At 44.5% G+C, this 15116-nt stretch overlaps 2 non-coding genes across 2 annotated transcripts; both read left to right on the top strand.

Annotated features, from left to right (window-relative positions):
* The first annotated feature begins 4084 nt into the window (after window positions 1–4084).
* LOC119940538 lies at window positions 4085–4221 on the top strand. Its single transcript, XR_005455011.1, has one exon. It is a non-coding gene; the product is annotated as a small nucleolar RNA SNORA7 (small nucleolar RNA).
* A 7105-nt stretch (window positions 4222–11326) lies between these two features.
* LOC119940458 lies at window positions 11327–11459 on the top strand. The gene has a single exon (XR_005454934.1). It is a non-coding gene; the product is annotated as a small nucleolar RNA SNORA7 (small nucleolar RNA).
* The last annotated feature ends 3657 nt before the right edge of the window (window positions 11460–15116 follow it).

Below are 15116 nucleotides of genomic sequence, written 5' to 3'. Positions count from 1 at the left end.
ATGGAAAAGTCAAAACACAAAGAGATTTTAGCTTGCCCATGGATTAATTTACACTGGCAGTTCTCTGACCCAACTTTTTCAATGTGTTATTAAAATTGGTTTATGTAATTGCAGTAGGAGCCAGGTAGCATGGGATTTGGCCCCACATTATCTCTAAAGATAGTTTCATGCAGTCCATAATTATGCGTAGGAACTTGTGTGTGTGTGTGTCTACCCGCACACACACTCACAAAATCTTGGCACAACCATGATTTTATGCAAAAGTTGTGGATCTTGAGACATTTGTCCAGTTTTTCTTTTCCTTTTAAAATATCCCCAAACTATTGATTTCCAGTTCAGAGCCTGGCTGTGGGAGGAGAAAGGAAGGAGGGAGCAAGAAGGGGAGGATGTAATTTCCATTGGTACCAGAGGCTTAACAAGTGTTTGGGAGGACAGGGGCAGGGTGACTCCACTTCCCTAGCCCAGTCTTTTTGCTTTCCCTAAGTAGCTCACTGCTTGTTTGAGGACAAACTATATGCTTTATCATCTCTTTCAGGACCTGAATTTGTGCAGTGTAAGCCTGAAGCCCAGACCAAGGAGGACAGAGCTAGGATTCATTCATTCAATTGTATTAAGTGCTTACTATGTGCACAGCACTTACTACACGCTTGGGAAAGTATAATACTTTAGGTCAGAGTCTTTGTCCTGTTTAAAAAACTCAACAGGAACTGGATTCAGTATTAGTCAAGTTAAGCAGCTCTTGACTTCAGTTTCTGGACTCAGGCCACAAAGCCCGGCTTTGTGGGGAGAAGTGAGGAGCCCAGAATGACAGTAACACATTTTCACATTCCTGAATTTATTTCAGTGGCTCTGGGACAGGAAAAAAGCCACCTGGTATATAGTCTCCTGACATGTTTTCCCAAGCTCTCAGATGCTGATACCTTAAGTGAAACAAATGAAGAAATGACTACAATTCAAATAATGATTTCCTGCTCACCCGCCTGAATCTGATCCAGAGACTTGGGCACTGTTTGTTTGGATAATGGGTGTTAAGTGAGTTAGTGGTCTGAGCCAGCAATTCAATATGTATTTAGCTCTTGATGGTAATAAATATTCTGAAAAGGGGTTCAGCACAACTCCACAAAGCGTTGGTAGATTTCATTAAATCTACATTAAATCTTGTGAGAAGCAGCGTGGCTCATTGGAACGAGCCTGGGCTTTGGAGTCAGAGGTCATGGGTTCAAATCCCGGCTCCGCCAATTGTCAGCTGTGTGACTTTGGGCAAGTCACTTCACTTCTCTGGGTCTCAGTTACCTCATCTGTAAAATGGGGATTAAGACTGTGAGCCCCAAGTGGGACAACCTGATCACCTTGTATCCTCCCCAGCGCTTAGAACAGTGCTTTGCACATAGTAAGCGCTTAACAAATGTCATTATTATTATTAGTATTATTAAATGTTTCTCATTGAGAGGAGCAGGGGAATCATTGGACACAAACAGCAGCAGCAGCAGCATGATCCCCTTCACTTTTTTTTTAATATGGTATTTATTGAGTGCCTTCTATGTACCAGGCACTGTACTAAGCGCGGGAGTCAATACAAGCTTATCAGGTTGGATACATTCCCTGGCTCACATGGGGCTCGCAGTCTTATTCCCCATTTTACAGATAGGGAATTGAGGCACAGAGAAGTGAAGTGACCTGCTTAAAGCCACACAGCAGACAATTGGCAGAGCGGGGACTGGAACTCAGGTCGTTCTGACTCAGGTCCGTGCTCTATCCACTAGGCCATGCTTCTTCTCCCCTTTCTCCTGACCCCCAGGGCCTAATGTGTGAGAAAGATGACCCCTGTTCCCCACAGCGGGACTCTCATTGGCCCATATTTTAGTCTGGGAAAGGTTCAAGTCATGGCAGCATGAGTCCTGTCTCAATTTATAAAACATTGGGAAGGTTACCACCGTCCCTTCAGCCGTGACTTGTGTGATTTGGTCAGAACCTTGAGCCTGTAGCCCTGCTGCTCCTGTTGTATTGGTCATCAGCCTTGTCCTTCATATTTTCGTTCCCCAATATTCTCCACCCCACTTACTCTTAGGTTGTGAGCCCTTTGAGTGCCGGGGATTATGTCTCTATCAAATCAGTGTACTTCTTCCCAGTTCTTAGTAAGTACAGTGTCTAGCACACAGTAGACACTTAAAGACGGTAGCAGGGCTTTGTGGCCTGAGTCCAGAAACTGAAGTCAAGAGCTGTTTAACTTGCTAAAATGGTCATTAGCTATCTATGCAATAGGTACATCTGTGCATTTACATACATCTAAAAGGGATTTTATTTTCATATTGTGGGCTTGCTCGGTATTGCTGCCTAACATTTGTTCATTCAGTAGTATGTCTTGAACACCTGGGTGCTGCACAATGTACTAGATGTATAGGAGAATACAATAAAGGTAGAAGATGTGGTTATTGACCTTGGTGACTTTTTCAATCCAATGTGGGAAGGAAGACAGGAAGACATAGGTAGTATGGGGAACATGATTGGTATGTAGCAAACTGATCATCATCATCATCAATTGTATTTATTGAGGACTTACTATGTGCAGAGCACTGTACTAAGCGCTTGGGAAGTACAAATTGGCAACATATAGAGACAGTCCCTACCCAACAGTGGGCTCACAGTCTAAAAAATGTGGTGTATCCAGGGAGTTGGTAGTGTGGATCCAGGAAGAGGAGTGAATGAGTGTGCTCCGTACAAGAACCTTGTCCCAGGACTTGAATTCTTCCTTTCAGGGAATTCCTCAGATACAATTTTTTTTTATGGTATTTAAGCACTTACTATGTGCCAGGCACTGAACTAAATGCTGGGGTAGATCCAAGGTAATCAGGTTGGGCACAGTTCCTGTCCTACAAGAACACCTAGTCTAAATCAGAAGAAGGAGGATTTTACCCCCATTTTACGAGTGAGGTAACTGAGGCCCAGAGAAGTTGTCAAATCTTGCCCAAGATCACACAGCAGACCAGGTAAAGCTGGGATTAGAACCCAGAGCTTTTGAGTCCCAGGCCAGTGCTCTTTCCAGCAGACCACACTGCTTTTCAACTAACTGATTGCTAGATACAACTAGCTTAGTGCCCCTTGGTTTTCTTATCAACTTGAGAGTGATATCAAAAGTTTTCATCTGTTCTCCTTTGCTTATTTCTTAAATGGGTTTATCTTTTCCCCTGTGCCCCCTGTTGCCAGAAGAATAGCTTTTAAGATCATTTCTTCCCAAGCCTTGCTGCCAGAAAGATACATGCTACTTGAAATAATTTGCTTAGCTATCGGAAGAAGCATCAGAAGAAGAAGTATCGGAAGAAGTCTGCAAAAAGATTCATTTTCCTGAATTGACTGGAGTTAATTCAGTGGGTGCTTTGCAACAGCACCCATGTTTCTCTTTGGATGGTTTGACTTCATTGAGTAATAGCGCATTTTGAAAAGAGGCGCTAGGAACTTATTGGTGATGTAAAAAAAAAATTCATCTGGAGTAGCCAGTCAAGTCTCTGGGACGTCAAGCTTGATCATTTAAGTCCACTTAGCCCTTCAAGTGGTGGATCTCAAAGCAGTTCTAACCTCACCTTGGTGAAGTAGCTAACTAACCTGATTCTGAGCCTTAAAGCTGATTTATAGAGAACTAATAATGGTATATGAGAAGACTAGAGGAAAGAGCAGAGGTCTGGGAATCAAGAGACCTGGGTTCTAGTCCCAGTTCTGCCCCCGACCCACTGAGTGATTTTTGGGCAAGGAAGGTAACCTTTCTGGACCTGTTTCCTTACCTGCAAAATGGTATACTGGCTTCTCCTGGCCTCTCAGGGATGTTCTGAGGCCAGAATGAGATAAGTAATGTGAAAACACTTTGGAAAAATGAAATTGCTTTAAGGAGTCAAGATAGTAATATAATCAGGACTCAAAAATATCATCTGTGCCATATTCGCCATGACTGCTTAGAAGAGGAAAAATTAGCATTGTACAGGCATTTCATCGTCAATCGTATTTATTGAGCGCTTACTGTGTGCAGAGCACTGTACTAAGCGCTTGGGAAGTACAAGTTGGCAACATATAGAGACAGTCCCTAATACCTCCTCCCCACTCAGGATCACACCTGGGGAGTTTCCAGTACTCTACCAGTCTCGGCTATGGGAGGGAGAGTCAAGCAGAGGCCTACCCATTCCATTCCTAGCTTGGACAGTGCTAGCGAGTGGAAGGCAGTCTGCTACAAGTCAAAACTCACCTGTGCTGGGCAGCAGCAGCAGCATGGGAGAGATTCCAGGGTGGAGACTCACGTTTACTGCACAGAAGAAGACAATGGTAAACCACTTTTTACCAAGAAAACTAAGTTTACACTACCAGAAGGGTTGCAGATGAAGGTGGGGTGTTCTGGGAGGGATGTATCCATGCAGTCGCTATGGTTAGGAGATGACAGCATAAAACAAGACAATACCTCCTCCCAGGGGGTTTGGCATTGCCAGGCCACTGCAGGGAACTTCCATGGGTAAGGGTGCCTGGAAGCCTCAAAACTATGAATTTTCAGGGCCCTGAGCGCAAGGGTAAAGGTATGTCTAGTTCACTCAATCAATCAGTGGTATTTATTGAACCCTTGTGGTGTGCAGAGCACTGTATTAAGAGCTTAGGAGAGGATAGTACAGTAGAGTTGGTAGATATGATCCCTGCCCAGGAGGAACTTAAAATCTAGAGGAGAGACAGACAGATGGGAGACTATCCAGATACATAAGTTGGGTTGGGTGAATGTTAAGTGCACAGATTCAAGCGCACAGGTGCTGCAGAAGGAAGGGCAAGTAGGGAAAATGAGAGCTTAGTTGTGCAGCCCTCTTGGAGGACCAACATGGCCTAGTGGATAGAGCATGCGCTTGGGAGTCAGAAGGACCTGGGTTCTAATCTCAACTCCACTACTTATCTGCTGTGTGACCTTAGGCAAGTTATCTAACTTCTCTGTGCCTCAGTTACCTGGGGTTGAAAACTGAGCCCCATGTGGGACATGGACTGCGTTCAAACTGATTAGCTTTTATCTACCCCAGTACTGTATACGGTACATGGCACATAGTAAGGGCTTAAATGCCATTAAAAGAATGTGATTTTAGGAGGGCTATGAAGGTGGGGAGAGTGGTGTTCCGTCAGATATGAAGTGGGAGGGAGTGCCCGGCAAGAGGGAAGACATAGACAAGGGGCTGAAGTAGAGATGAAGATGCACAGAGTAAGTCGGTGTTAGAGAAGTGAAGTGTGCAGTCTGAATTGTAGGCAGATCAGCGAGGAAAGGTAAGAGAGGGAGAGTTTGTTGAGTGAATGCTTTAGAGCTGAATATAAGGAGATTGATGCAGAGGTGGATGGTGGAGGATTTTGAAGTGTGGGAGATATGGGCACTTTTTAAAAGAAAAATGATCCAGACAGCAGAGTGAAGGATGGACTTGAGTGGGTACAAGCAAGAAGGTCAACAATGAAGCTGATGCAGTAGTCAAGGTGGAATATTAAATGCTTGGATCAGCATGGTGGTAGTTTGGGTGGAGAGGGAAAAGTGGATTCCAGAGGTTTCACAAAGGTAGAACCGAAGACAGATTGAATACGTGAATGCAAGAAATAAGTTTAGGACAATGCCGAGGTTGTGGGCTTGTAAGGCAGAAAGGATGGTGGTGGTGTCTAAAATGAATGGGGAAATCAGAGTGAGTAAAGGGTTTGTGTAGGAAGGTGAGTTGTGTTTTGGATGCGTTACGTTGGTTTCTGGGGGCCTAGCACTGAAGGAGGGATGCAGTTTTACCATCCAGGCAGCTTCTAGAACACAGAGTGAGGAACGTGAGATGGGAGGGCAACAATTTACTAGCTGGTGGAAAGAATTCATTCAGTTCCAGAAGGTGAGCAATCTGTCTGTTTTACCTGTAGGGTCAGGTCTGATAGTGTTACGTACTTGGCCTTTCAGAAGAAAGGCCAAAGCAAGGAGGGCAGAGCTCTTAAGGACCTGATGCTTTTCTGTATTGTAATATTTATTTTAAGTTCATTTTGGGTGGTTGATTTATTTTCTGATGACTCCAGTTCCCGAAGCAATGCCAGATGTCCACTTCACTTTGTACAGCATATTGCCAGCCTCACTGGGCTTGCTACTCTCAAGTTCGTTCCCTCTGAGACGCTCTGGTCTAATGGCCCAGGGAGTTGGATTTTCTTGGGAGCAAACAGATGACCTGCACCAGGGTCTTGAGCAAATGCCCCAATTTCTCAGGGCAGGGTTTCCCCCATATGGGAAATGGCAGTGACAGGCTCATCCGCAGAGGATTTTGAGCTCTGGAAGACGTATCAGTTATTGGGAAGTCTTGTTGGAGAAGAATGGTGAGTGGGTAGGAAGTGGCAAAGCACCTATCCAGCTTTGTTTCTGGACCTTACTCTTCCTTCTGTCAGCCAAACTAGCTGCCGGGTGGTTGGATTGAGGGGCACAAATGCTTAGAGCAGTTGCATCTCGTGTTTGATGCTTTGGACAAGACACTAAATAAAGACCATAAAGGTTATCCACAAGGTGGAAGATTGCCTGGGACAGCTTTATTTGAATGCAGATGGGTATGCTGAAGACCGTAACTCATTGAGAGCAAGGCAAGCCCACAGAAAGGGGTCAGAGGAGCTGTGGATGAAGTGTCGTTATCAGAAACCACAAAACATGCAGCAGAATTACAATCAATCAATCAATCAATCGTATTTATTGAGCGCTTACTATGTGCAGAGCACTGTACTAAGCGCTTGGGAAGTACAAGTTGGCATCACATAGAGACAGTCCCTACCCAACAGTGGGCTCACAGTCTAAAAGGGGGAGACAGAGAACAGAACCAAACATACCAACAAAATAAAATAAGTAGGATAGAAATGTACAAGTAAAATAATAAATAAATAAATAAATAGAGTAATAAATATGTACAACCATATATACATATATACAGGTGCTGTGGGGAAGGGAAGGAGGTAAGACGGGGGGATGGAGAGGGGGACGAGGGGGAGAGGAAAGAAGGGGCTCAGTCTGGGAAGGCCTCCTGGAGAAGGTGAGCTCTCAGCAGGGCCTTGAAGGGAGGAAGGGGAGCTGATCAGCCCTGCAGCACTTATGTATATATCTGTAATTTATTTATGTTAATGTCTGCCTTCCCCCTCTAGACTGTAAGGTCCTTGTGGACAAAGAATGTGTCTACCCACTCTGTTGTATGCTCCTGAGCACTTAATACAATGCTGCGCCCACAGTAAGTACTCGGTAAATACCGTTGGTTGATTGAAAGATGAATTTGGTAACGTTGGTAGACATGCACATGAAGAGTTCTTTGTAACGCTAGATATTACCCTTTCCTATTCTTATTTTCCCCCTTGAACTGAATTCCTTTGTCTTTGGTTTTGGCATCCATCTTTTGGTTTCTTAGGACTGTCAGTCATAAGTGGGTGCATTTATGTGACTTGGGGTGGGGGCGGATAAAGATTGCCCAGAGAGAATAAAGAACAGATTACATATAATTGGTTTCAACTGCATCCCATATTACTTTCTCATCAGAATATTGTTTATCACAATATGTACTTTGGTTGAACTGAGAGGAAGGTTCTGTTACATTTTCACAGACTCTTGGTACTAGTGCCAGGCCTTTTATCTTCCTCCGTGATTCAACTGATCAATAAAAGAAAGTGGCATCGATTTAGGCTTTCACCATATCAATGATAAACATAACCATTTAAAAGCCGGCCGTGTGTGCCTCACCAGAGGGAGGAAGAAAGCAGGAAGATCCATGAAAGCAAGGCTTACTCCCAAATTACCTTAAATTTTAGCCCCTGTAGGTCCGTTCCCCCTGGCCCCAGCTGCTCTCACACACTGTTTCTGGCTGCATCCCCTCGGAGAGCCCTCACTCCAAGCTGCAAAATGGAGTGATTGGAAATAGGCAAGGATCAGGGTGAGTTGGAACTCCGGGAAGTTTTAGTTCAGTGAATCCTGGCCGGATTGCTGCAATATTGTTTCTGGGGTTAGGTAAATCGCACCCGGGTAGGGCCGGACAGTCCTAAAGCAGTATTCCTGTGAGTCTTCTCTAGTCCCAACTCCCCCTGCCTTTTTCCACAGAAACCTTTCCTTTCCTTTCCTTTCCTTTCCTTTCCTTTCCTTTCCTTTCCTTTCCTTTCCTTTCCTTTCCTTTCCTTTCCTTTCCTTTCCTTCCCTTTCCTTTCCTTTCCTTCCTTCCTTCCTTCCTTCCTTCCTTCCTTCCTTCCTTCCTTCCTTCCTTCCTTCCTTTCTTCTTTCTTTCTCTCTTTCTTTCTCTTTCTTTCTTTCTCTCTTTCTCTCTTTCTTTCTCTCTCTCTTTCTCTCTTTCTCTTTCTTTCTCTCTTTCTCTCTCTTTCTTTCTTTCTTTCTTTCTCTCTTTCTTTCTCTCTCTCTCTCTCTCTCTCTCTCGCCCTCTCTCTTTCTCTCTCTCTCTTTTTTTCTTGCTTCAGAGTCAGCTCCCGTGCTGAACCTGCCCCTGACTTGTATGGAAGGTAGATTGTGGGAAAGATCCCCATTCTGCTTCGTAGAGACCAAACATACATACTAAATATAACCCTTAATCTTACTAGAACAATTGCTCCTAATTTCCTGTTCTGCTAGAGGAGTAATAAGTGCCACCAGGCCCCTAATATGGCCCTTGCCCTCCTCGCTAACTTTGTCAGATGTTTCACCCTCATTCACATTCCATCCTACACTGCTTTGGGAGCCCAACTACCAGCCTGGTTGGGTGAGTACTTATGTATGTTTAAATGGCTCAAATATGTCTGGGACCCAGCCATGCTTACCATTCCTGTTAAACTGTTCCCTTTCCCACTGAATGCATCCTCAGTGTGCACAGTTCCAAGTTTTGTGATATGGAGGCAATTATCATCACCACCACCGTCGTCAGTTTTGAGTGCCTTCTAGGTCCTTGGGGGCTTTTGAGGAAAGTAGAAGACTCACCCCCTGCCTTCAAAGAGCATTCCTTCTAATGGAGGAGCACTCAGATAAGCATTCAAGTGACCAGAAGATAGTGGTGGATGGGTGGCTCTCTCGAGAAGGAAGAGAGAATTGGAATCTCCCTTATGTCATCCCTGCTCCAACAGTGGCCTGAGGTGTGGGAAGAGCTGGAGAGTACTCTTTTCAAAAAGTGGGTTTTTTTTCCCATATTTCAAAATATTTGTACTGAAGCTTCATCAGTAGATTATCATAGGCTGCCTAGAGGGTATCTGTCTTCATACTTGGATTTTTTCACACTGCTTGAGCAGAGGCCTGATATCTGTGGGATGAATGAGAAGTCAGCAAGGGCCTAGGGTGCTTCCTCCTTTCTCTTCTCACTCCCCCTTTTCCCTTCCTTTCCTGTTGCTGGGGCTTAGCCAGGATCATTGCTTCCACATTACAGATGAGGGAGATGAAGAATAAGGAAGTGAAAAGGACTGGCTGTAAATCAAGCTAAAGGAATACAAATCCTGGGTTATTTTTCCCTAATGGTATTTAATGGTTAAACTATAGTGGTCTTGGTGGCGTGGGGAAATTGAGAATAACCGGTGTAGACAATCAGTCATAATCATTGAGCCCTTACTGTGTGCAGAGCATTGTATTAAGTGCTTAGCAGAGTACAATGTAACAGAGTTGGTAGACATGCAGAGGGTTATATCTCAGACCCAGTAAATTTGAAACCCATCAAGGCTAATCAAAATGAATTGCCTAAGAGTTTGCCGCTTTCTTTTGTATTTTGGAGTGAAGTTATCATTCAAACCAACGTGAAACCTTCTACAAAGGCAGCGTGGTCTAGTAGAAAGAGCAAGGATCTGGAAATCACGAGTCCTGAGTTCTAGGCCCACTTGGGTCATTTTCCTGCTGTGGGATCTCAGGGAAGTCACTAACCCTCTCTGGCTCTTAATGTGCTAATTTACTCCATAGCTTATACTCTATTAGAGTTTTATTCTACTAAACGTATTACTTTTTACTGTGTGCTGGGCACTGGACTAAGAATTGGAATAGTTACAGGATAATCAGTTCAGACACAGTCCCCATTCCACGCTGGGCTCACAGTCTGAGGCGGGGGAGCAGATATAGCTTATCCCCATTTTCCAGATGAGGAAACAGGTTCAGAGAGGTTAAGTGAGTGGCAGAGCTGGAACTAGAAACTCAGGTCTCCTGATACCCAATCCTATTCTCTTTCTACTAGGCCATGCTTCTTCCTCTGTAAAACAGGCATAATGATACCTGCTTCCTACTACCTCATGGTAAGTTGAGGGTAAAATGAGACCTATAATGTTCAAGCACTTTGGAAAACATAAAAGTTCCGTAAAAATTCAATGTATTTTCAACTTAACCTCGATAACCCTCCCTCCATTCATCTTTCCACCTTTCCACTGCCACTCTGCCCGACTCATATTTTGTAATTAACCTGGCAACAAAGCAAAGCTGAAATGTCATCCTAGGTTGTGGTGCATCTGCACGGGCTAAATTTATTTTTATTGAAAGAAAAATAAAACATAAATAAAGTAAACATCCCAAGCCCTTTCCTGCACTAACAGGAAACATCTGCTTTGGCAACTGGAGGAGCCTGGGGAAGATCCCTGGAAGCATTTAGCTCCGTGGTGTCTCGATCAACCCCAGGAGTCGCAAGTGGTCACGTTTAATACTTTTTACTGTATTTGTTAAGCACTTACTATGTACCAAACACTATTGGAAGCACTGGGGTAGATTCAAGTTAATGAACATATCCTAATATCTAACCCCACCCACGGGGAAAGGCCCAATTGCATACGTCGTTGACCGGAACCAGCTAAGAAAATCCTAAATTGGCACCATTCTGGTTGTCATGGAAGGAAGAGAGCTAGGGACCGACCTCTCCTTCAGTCTTACATTCCCTTATTCCACTTCCTCTATCCATGGTTTTTCTTCCTGGGTTAGGAGAAAGGATGGAGTCAGAAGCTCCCTTCCAATAGCTTGTTTGGCTCCCACTTGTCCACCTGGAGTAAGCTCCCTCCCTTGCCCTCTTCCACTCTGGAGGTTCGTGCTCCCCATTAACTAGTCTTACCCTGAGCCTGTTAGCACTTGGGCCTAGGGATACCCCTGACAGATACCTCAGGAATTGGATTGCTTTGGAGCTGAGGATTGAGAGCTTCTAGACCATCAAGTCATTCCACAGTTCTAGCCTCATTGAGCTTTTAGACCTTTGAGTCAGTCCAGAATATCTTGAGATCACTAGGTGGGTTGGTCACCGCTACTTTCTATGATCAGGTGTACTGTTATTGTATCCATTAGGCAAAAATAATGAAGGATCATTTTTTAAAAAATACGATGTTAAGCTTTCTCTATGTGCCAGGTGCTGGGGTGCCCCTCTCAGGTTCGCATCTGGAGAGTTTCCAGTATTCTACCAGTCTCGGCTATGGGAGGGTGAGTCAAGCAGAGGCATATCCATTCCTAGCTTGGGCAGTGGCTAGCAAGTGGAAGGCCATCTGCTACAAGTCAATACTCACCTGTGCTGGGCAGCAGCGACACGAGAGAGTATCGAGGGCGGAGACTCAAGTTTACTGCATGGAAGAAGTCAGTGGTAAACCACTTTCATATTTTTACCAAGAAAACTCTATGAATACACTACCTGAACAATTGCAGATGGAGGTGGGGTGTTCTGGGAGAGTTGTATCCGTGGAGTCGCTATGAGTCGGAAACGACTCGACAGCATAGGACCAGACAAGTGCTGGGATAGTTACCATACTATCAGACATAGTTTCTGTCCCACATAGGGCTCACAGTCTAAGAGCGGGGAGAGAACAGATGGGGAAGCTGAGGCAGAGAGATGATAAGTGACTGGCCCAAGATCACTTAGCAGGCAACTGGTTGAACTGGGATTGGAACCCAAGTCCTCTGATTCCTAGGCCCCTGCCGTTTCCACTAGGCCATGGTGTAATCGAAGTTAGAGGTAACGGCTATAAATACCAAGGTATTGGGAATCGGGAGGCATTTTTGCTTCGTAGATAGTGCATAGGACTGGGGAGTTGCAACCCAAGGTTTAATCCCAACTCTACCACTGGCCTCCCTATGACCTTGGGCAAGTCACCTCTCTGGGCCTGTTTCCTCGTCCATAAAATGGGGATAAAATGCCTGTTCTCCCTATCCTTTACTAATAATAATTTTGGAATTAAGTACTTATTATGTGCCAGTGCTGTTCTAAGCATTGATCATAGATTCTGTTTGGGACAAGAATTCTAGCCAATATGATTCTTTTATATTTATCACAGCAATGAGCACAATGCTGTGGCACACAGTAAATGGCTAATAAATACCACTGAAAGACAGAGGAAGAACTATAACAGAAGTTTGAAGATGTTGCTTCTGCTGCTGATGAGACTGCAGCCCTGAAGGTGAGTGTCTTTGAGTAAGCAAGGGAAATCAAACTTGTGGAGTGATTCCTGAGCCAATAGTTAGGTACAACTACTGAAGCAACATGGCCTAGTAGATAGAGCATGGGCCTGGGATTCAGAAGATCCTGGGTTCTAATCCTGCTCCAATACTTGTCTTCTGTGTGACCTTGGGTAAATGCCATCATTATTATTAATATTATGTAACTTCGGTGTGCCTGTTACCTTGCTTGAAAAATGAAGCTTAAGACTGTGAGCCCATGTGGGACCGAGACTGTGTCCAACATGATTAACTTATATCTATACCAGCGCTCAGTACAGTAGCTAGAACATAGTAAGCACTTAACAAATACCATTTAAAAGAGCAACCCAAAAGTTGAACCTCAAGTCCCATCTGAAGACAGAGTGATCCACAGGCACCAAGATCGGAGGTCTGGGTGTAGCCAAACTTTGGGTTCGTAGCAGAACTACACAAAAATAACAGTATTGTGGAAATAAGGCACCCTGCAGAAGTCTGTTTGAAAGGGTTTGAAAATTAAAAACACTTAAACCCCTAAATCGGTAGCATGAAGTGAGTGTGTGTGCTTGTGTATGAATGATGTATATAAATAATGGGCCAAGTGGTTTAAGACATGGAAGTGTTTAGTTCTCTAACACCTGCAAGATAATGGCTTTGGTAATGCTTGAGGAACAGTAAGGAGGAGCCAGAATGTTTACCCAAGTTACCATTCCTGAACAGGAACATCTGCCTCACCCACCTTTCCTCTGGCATCTTTCAGAGCTGCAGCGGTCTTTGCTTCACCTTAACTTCTGACGGAAGAAACACCTTCCCCCTCCCACCTCCCCAGCACTTTCTGCCTTGGATAACAGTGAGGAAAGTCCCGTTTTTTAAGCGAAGGGCAAAATCTGGACTGCAAATTCTCCAAAACCTCTCACCCCTTTCCCCAAACACTTCTGCTCTTGTGTGTCTTCCACATTTCCAACTGCATGATCACACTTGCCTTTTGCTCCCTTTCTTTAGAGCCCTATTTGAACACTCTTCCTTTTCTGTAGAAATCAATGTTCTTCTCCCTTCCTTCTCCTGCTTTGGGTCTGTAGGGCAGTGGTCAGCAGCTGCTGCATTCCGTTCCAGTGGGGGACTGAAGGGAGATGGTCCCTGTTATCTCTTACCATCTTGGGGGCTCTGAAGTTTAATTAGCTTTTATAAAAAGCTTGGAAGATTCCAGGGTTAAAGGTGCTGCCTTGTGATGGTTTGTTATTTATTGCATGAGGGCATCAGGCTTTTTCTCTATTAATTGCCCAGACAGGACTAACCTCGGGATACTTGTCTCCTCAGGTAGGGGTCTGGTGCTGGGGCCCAGCTGCCTGAACAGATGGCTTTGCTGTTCCTCATCATCGACACTATTAAAAATAAACGAAGCATGCTCCCAGTCAGGTTGCATCGTTGTGGCACCGATCCTGCAACTCTAATCAAATGGTTTTCTTTCAAAGATTGCTCTGACTGGTTAGTGCCCGTCTTTCAGTCAGTGGTATTTCTTGAATGTGTACTATATGCAGAGCACTATAGTAAGCACTTAGGAGAGTCCATACAGTGGAGTTAGCAGGCACGTTCCCTGCCCACAATGACCTAGCAGTGTAGAGGACTCCATAGAGATCGTCTGGGAGCACTGACTCTAGTCCCCTGACTTCTGTATTTGATTTTTCAAAATCGCTTTTCTGTTCATTGTAGCTCTTTCTTCCAAGATTCCAGCTTCCTAGTACCAAAACCTTAAACAACTGGCCAAACTGAGTAAATCAGACTGAATCTTCTTCATGTACAGGGGTGTGAGTATTGGTTGACTGCCTGTACCCGGGAAGCCAGTCAGCCCTACTCATGTCAAGGAGAGGCCCTTCAAGGCCCTACTGAGAGCTCACCAACTCCAGGAGGCCTTCCCAGACTGAGCCCCTTCCTTCCTTTCCCCTTTGTCCCCCTCTCCATCCCCCCATCTTACCTCCTTCCCTTCCCCACAGCACCTATTTATATGTATATATGTTTGTACATATTTGTTACTCTATTTTACTTGTACATATCTATTCTATTTATTTTATTCTGTTAGTATGTTTGGTTTTGTTCTCTGTCTCCCCCTTTTAGACGGTGAGCCCACTGTTGGGTAGGGACTGTCTCTATATGTTGCCAACATGTACTTCCCAAGCGCTTAGTACAGTGCTCTGCACACAGTAAGTGCTCAATAAATACAATTGATGATGATGATGAGAGGTATGCCCATTCCATTCCTAGCTTGGACAGTGGCTAGCGAGTGGAAAACAATCTGCTACAAGTCAAAAATCACCTGTGCTGGGCAGCAGTGACATGGGAGAGAGTCGAGGGGAGGGATTCAAGTTTACTGTGTGGAAGAATGCAATGGTAAACCACTTCTGTATTTTTACCAATCAAATTCTATGGATACACTGCCAGAAGGATGCAGATGGAGATGGGGTGCTCTGGGAGGGATGTATTCATGGAGTCACTATGGGTTAGAGACCACCGACAGCATTAGACAAGATCTGGGGAAAGATGTTACTTTTCACCTGTGTCTTAGGCAGGATCCTCGGCTAAGGTGGCTATTCAGGATCCTAAATAATAATGATATTCTTCTAAGCACTTTTTATGGACCAAGTGCTGTACTAAGCGCTGGGGTAAATACATGAAAATGAAATCAGACACAGTCCCCATCCCACATGTGGCAGACAGCTTATAAATAGGGAGAACAGGTATTTAATCCCGA

The sequence above is a fragment of the Tachyglossus aculeatus genome, chromosome 18 (assembly GCF_015852505.1).
Source record: "Tachyglossus aculeatus isolate mTacAcu1 chromosome 18, mTacAcu1.pri, whole genome shotgun sequence".
NCBI classification, from domain to species: domain Eukaryota; kingdom Metazoa; phylum Chordata; class Mammalia; order Monotremata; family Tachyglossidae; genus Tachyglossus; species Tachyglossus aculeatus.
Note: the sequence above shows the minus strand (reverse complement) of the source record. Positions and strands in the feature narration are given on the sequence as shown.